General features: G+C 37.9%; 1 long non-coding RNA gene across 1 annotated transcript in view; it reads right to left on the reverse strand.

The window, feature by feature from the left end:
- LOC112481388 overlaps window positions 1-3,150 on the reverse strand; it is a 25,213-nt gene extending 22,063 nt beyond the window's left edge. The window contains exons 1-3 of the long non-coding RNA XR_003046893.1: window positions 3,055-3,150; window positions 2,162-2,348; window positions 162-233 (exon numbers count right to left, since the gene is read on the reverse strand). This is a non-coding gene — a long non-coding RNA (uncharacterized LOC112481388). The remainder of the gene's footprint in view (window positions 1-161; window positions 234-2,161; window positions 2,349-3,054) is intronic.
- Between the last annotated feature and the right edge of the window lie 1,885 nt (window positions 3,151-5,035).

A 5,035-nucleotide genomic window follows, 5' to 3' on the forward strand; every position in this document is an offset into this window, starting at 1 on the left:
CCCTCCCCAACACACTAGATGACCGTAGAGATAGTATTTTTAAGAGCATAAACCCACAAAGAGAAAGAGAACAAGAGAAAAGACAATAGCAAATCAAAATTTGGGAACTAGAAATCTGGTGAATAAGACATAATTGATGACACAGAGCTGAAAAGACTGACCTTACTAACGAGCAGCAGGGGACACCAGGTGATCTATAGAAAAACTCCTGATTTTCAAGAATTGCAGCCACCCTATTAAAAGAGAGTAGGAACGCAGATGGGTTATAAAAACAAGAGGATAAATTGAAAATCTGTACAAACTGCATTTAGAACCTCAGAAGTCTCTCTCACCGCAAAAGAAGACAGAGGCTTATGCTCTTAAAAGAATGAACCAGAAAGATTCTGAGCTAAATACATAGGCAGAGCAGAGGGCGGGCATGTTATATTGAAAAATATGGGCATTATGTAAGTGGTGAGATCTGTTAGCTTCCTCCAGAATGCTAGTAGAGAGGCTTGCACCTTTCAGAAGAGAAACTGACCAGACCAAGAGAAAAGACACGTATTTTATTGTGGAAGTCCCTCAATAAAGAAGCCACCCATTGAGAAGCCCTTGACATTTATACCTAGTTATCGACCAACTTTTTATCACCTCATTCTTAAAAATGAGTGGAATCCAAGGATCATAAGTCATTTGAGGAAAGGCTCCAACATAAAAGAGAGAAGTTAAGATATCCAAAATGTAAGAAATAACTCGGGAGAAACAGAAATGTTGCAGTAAGCAGATAGAAAATTAGAATCAACTATAATTGAAACCCTCAGAGAAATAAGGTTGTATACTTAATCCGCAAAATAAAAACACAAGGCTATAAATCAAAGAACATTGTGAGAAAAAAAAAAAGATCTTTGCACTTTAAAAGCAATATGATAGCAATATGAAAATCTCAACAACAAAAAGGCTCAGAAGCAAAGTTAACCATTGCAGGTTGAGTAGTAGAGCCAATCCTCAAACCAGCTTTTCCAGTATTCCACTCCCTGCCTTTATCAATCAATACCTGTCCCTAATGTATTCTTATGGAGGGTGGCTGTGGTTTAAAGAATTTATCTGGGCCACTTTAAGCCTCTCTTAGAACTGTTATATCAAAGTATTCTAACTTCATGAGCAATGAAACTTTATTGCCAGACTCTGCCATTTATCTGGAAATAGAAGAATAGGTTTGCTCTCCCCTCTACTTTCCCCCTCATTCTTAAAGGCATTCTATGCGATAATTTCATAACACCAATTGCCCATTGGGTGTTCTATTTTCTTCTTCCAGGCAGCACAAAATTGACTCTACTTTTAAAGCCTTTGGAAATAGTAACTAGAATTAGGAAGAGGTATTGACATGCTCTCAGAGGTAATACACAGCTCCAGCAGTAACTTTCACTAACGCCGGCCAGCTCTACCCAGAGATCCAGAGATGCAGGCCCACCCTGAACCATTTTTGCTCAGCCCTTCATTCTCTCCAAGATCATTAATTATCCACTCCTTCAGCCCATTCGTGCTACACATAGGTGCTATGAACACAAGCCTGTCTCCTTTTATACGGTCGTTTGAAACTGTCACAACAGCCAAAGCTCAGATTTAATCATTTAAATTAATGCATTTTCTTTAACAAATTGTAACAGTATTTAAGTACAGTATGACAGATCTGGGACTAAGACAACACCGTTGATCAGTGTTGCTCTCACAGCCAAAGGTCTATCTTTGTGAAGAGCTAAATTCCTAGTTTTAAAAAGCTTTTAGATTTTTAATTTTACTGTGCCAAAAGCTTTTAGTTGTTTTTGTTGTTATTTGATATATACTGGAGTTCTAGAAGAACCAAATATACAATTATCAAACTTGTTTCTAGTTGCATTGAATCAGAAGCATTACATAAAATAAAAGTTCATTAAAATAGATGTGTCCTGCTATGAGAAAGTTCAACAACTGAACCCATAAAACGAATGTGTTGGAAGAAATCATTCACACCACTAGATGTCTAAACAATTAGAATTTGTCGAAAACAAAATTCTTTAGTCCACTTAAACCACACCCCCATACTTTGCCATTTATTAACTATATACTTTAAGCACATAAGTTTACTTTTACAAGAGCTACAAGAGTTATCAGGTAGTTTCCAAAATCATTTTGTATGTCTTACCTCATTTGATCCCATTTACAACACTGTTGAGTATGCAGAGCAACTCTTATCTCCAATTTATAGATGGTGAAATGACTTGTTATAATGACAATTCTGAAAACAGATTTCCTTCACATAAATGTTTCTTCTTTGCATATACCAATGCTTCCAGCAGTAACTAAATCCAGAAGGAGCTCAATAAATGTTTCTGGGGAAAACAAAAACCATACCTGAAGAAAATATTTACTTTCAAAGTTATATTTTAAGGGATTTCAAAGAACAATGTTTGCAGGAATAACACATGGTAAAACTCTGATGCAGCAAGGGTTTGAATTTTTAGCTTCCTAGAAGAGACAAAAAGTCTCTTGACTCATATTCTGAACTTAAGTCACTTCTTGAGTGAAATGTCAGCTTGGCTGACTGTATCTTTTACAATAGTCCTAGCTCAGAAATCAATAAAATAAATAAGGTAAAGTCTAACTAATGCTGAGCTACTTGGAGAATAAGTAGTATAATCTGAAATATTGAAAGCTATTAAAGAAATAAAGTTAGTTCTACTATTTTGAATTACACAAAGCAACTCAAAGAATGCTAACAATATGACTTTAGTGGAGAAATAAGTATGACTCATTATTAGCAAATAAAGTGTTTCTTATCACAGTTGCTTTGAGTACACAGCTCTGTGACAGAGGTGGCCACATTGTTTAGTGATCATCTGCTTCCATGTATAACCATCTCCACTACCCAGTCCCAAGGTAGAGTCTGGATCTTATCCATCTCGGTATTGCTGGAGCCTGTCTGGTCCATGTATTACAGGGACTCAATAAATGTTTGATGAGGAAGTTAATTAATGAATAAATAAACTGCTGTTGAATGGCTGTTGAATATATCTTGGCAGAGAAAATAGCACAGACCGTAGAGTCAGAAAAACTTGAGTTCACTTTCCAGCTCAGCAAAACAGTAGCTACAATATCTTGTTTCTTAACCTCTGAGTCCGTCTTGTCTCACCTGTAAAATGAGGGTAACAGAGGGTAATAATGCCAACCATATAGGGTTTCTCTGATGAGGAAATGAGAGAATGAGGTCAGCATTTTAACTGCTTTCCCTGACACCTTGTATGTACTATAAATTTACTTTAACCATGAAAAAATTTATCAGACAAGCTAAACTTCCAATCTCAAAATAGCACAGTACTGAATAATTAAGTCCTGAAATAGTAGGGTTCAATTAAATTCACTGTCCTCTTTCAATACACAAGCTAGGGAATGATTAATTAAAAGTGCATGCCAGTGACCATTAATTAAAATAAAAAATGAATAAGGTATATGTGACCATCTATTAAAACCTCTCCATGAATATGGCTTTGATGTCAGTTTGATTATTAAGTAAATATTCATTGGACTGCTTTAAAATTAATAACTTTGTCCAAGTAATCTGTTGAAATTTGGACTCTGAGATGATTTAATGACAGCGATTTCTACATAGGAAAAGTATGGTTCATGAAATAGCTTGGAAACCAAGTTTAAAGCCAAAAAACATTGAAAGAAACAGAAATGAAATATTGTGAAACCTCTGTGGGAATTCTCCATTTCCACCGTTGCGGAGGATGATAACCTGATAACCTGGCCTGGTGTGACTTCTACTTCCCTGCAAGCCTTCCGACGATGAAAATGTCATGCTGAAAAATGTGGTAATTGCTTTAGGCAAAGGTAAGTTTCCCAGATTACTGGAAAATGTTTTGACATTTCAGTGATCCTTCCATTATGTTTTACAAAAAAAGAAAAAAAAGTTCCAATTAAGCTCAGAGCTTTCCTCTTATTTACTATCCTGACCCTGGAAATGAAGGTTGTGGAAAGTTGAATGCTATTCTTGCTGTGGGAGCACAGCTGAATGCTCTGCAAGAGGCAATAAGAACTCCAAGCCTCCTCCCAAGAAGAAGAGAGATGACGCAAATTGCTGGTTTTTTATAAAGTTTATCACCATTTCCCACTTGGCTGGGGCCCAGCCCAGATGCTCACTTTCAGCCGACTGTAAAAGGGAGAATTCTAATGCCGGAAAGTTCTGTTCCTGGTTTTACTACTAATTTATTGTGTAGCGTTGGATAAGCCTCTTCATCCCTTAAAATCTCTGTTTCATTATCTATTAAATGAGGAAGTTGCACCGGATGATTTCTGAAGCCCCTTCTGGCTCCAATATTCTGTGTTTGTGAGTGAAAGAAGGTAGAGCCTGTGTGATGATGTGATTCCCCCAATGCAGCCAACTGCTCCCCACTTCTAGAGGGAAACGGAGTGTTAGAATGGAGCAACTGGTGGTCTGAGGTTGCGTGGCTCTCTCTCACACACACACACACATGCACACACACACACACACACACACACACACACACATGCGCCATTCTCCAGCTCCAGAGTCCAGAAATGAGACACAGTCTCTGGCAGGTGCAGGCAGGCTCTGGCAATCTAGACAGAGTTTGATTTCCAGGCTTTATCTGGGGGGGGGAAAAAAAAAACTGAACAAAAGGCCCTTCTATTTCCTCCCTAAAGCTAATTAGGATTCTTTCACTTTGGTTAGTAGAAATCATACCAAAGTAGCTTGAGGAAAAAGGCAGAAGTGGTTATACAAATATCATCTGGGCCTAGGAAGGAACTAGAACTGTGGATCCTTCCAGAATCCAGGAAGTGCTCTCCTACTATCTCTTGTGTCTGCTTCTTTTGACACACCTGACTTCTCCCACACCTCCCCTCCTACTTTTCCTTCCCTCCTCCTTCTCCAATCCCCTTCCTCCTTCCCTCCCAATAGGCTTTCTCTACTCACCATCCACACTGAGAAATATGAACCTACCACTGCTCTTGACTTTATATGTTACAGTTTTACTGACACTTAGAGAAGGACTGG

Source organism: Pteropus alecto, unplaced genomic scaffold (assembly GCF_000325575.1).
Source record: "Pteropus alecto unplaced genomic scaffold, ASM32557v1 scaffold72, whole genome shotgun sequence".
NCBI classification, from domain to species: Eukaryota; Metazoa; Chordata; class Mammalia; order Chiroptera; family Pteropodidae; genus Pteropus; species Pteropus alecto.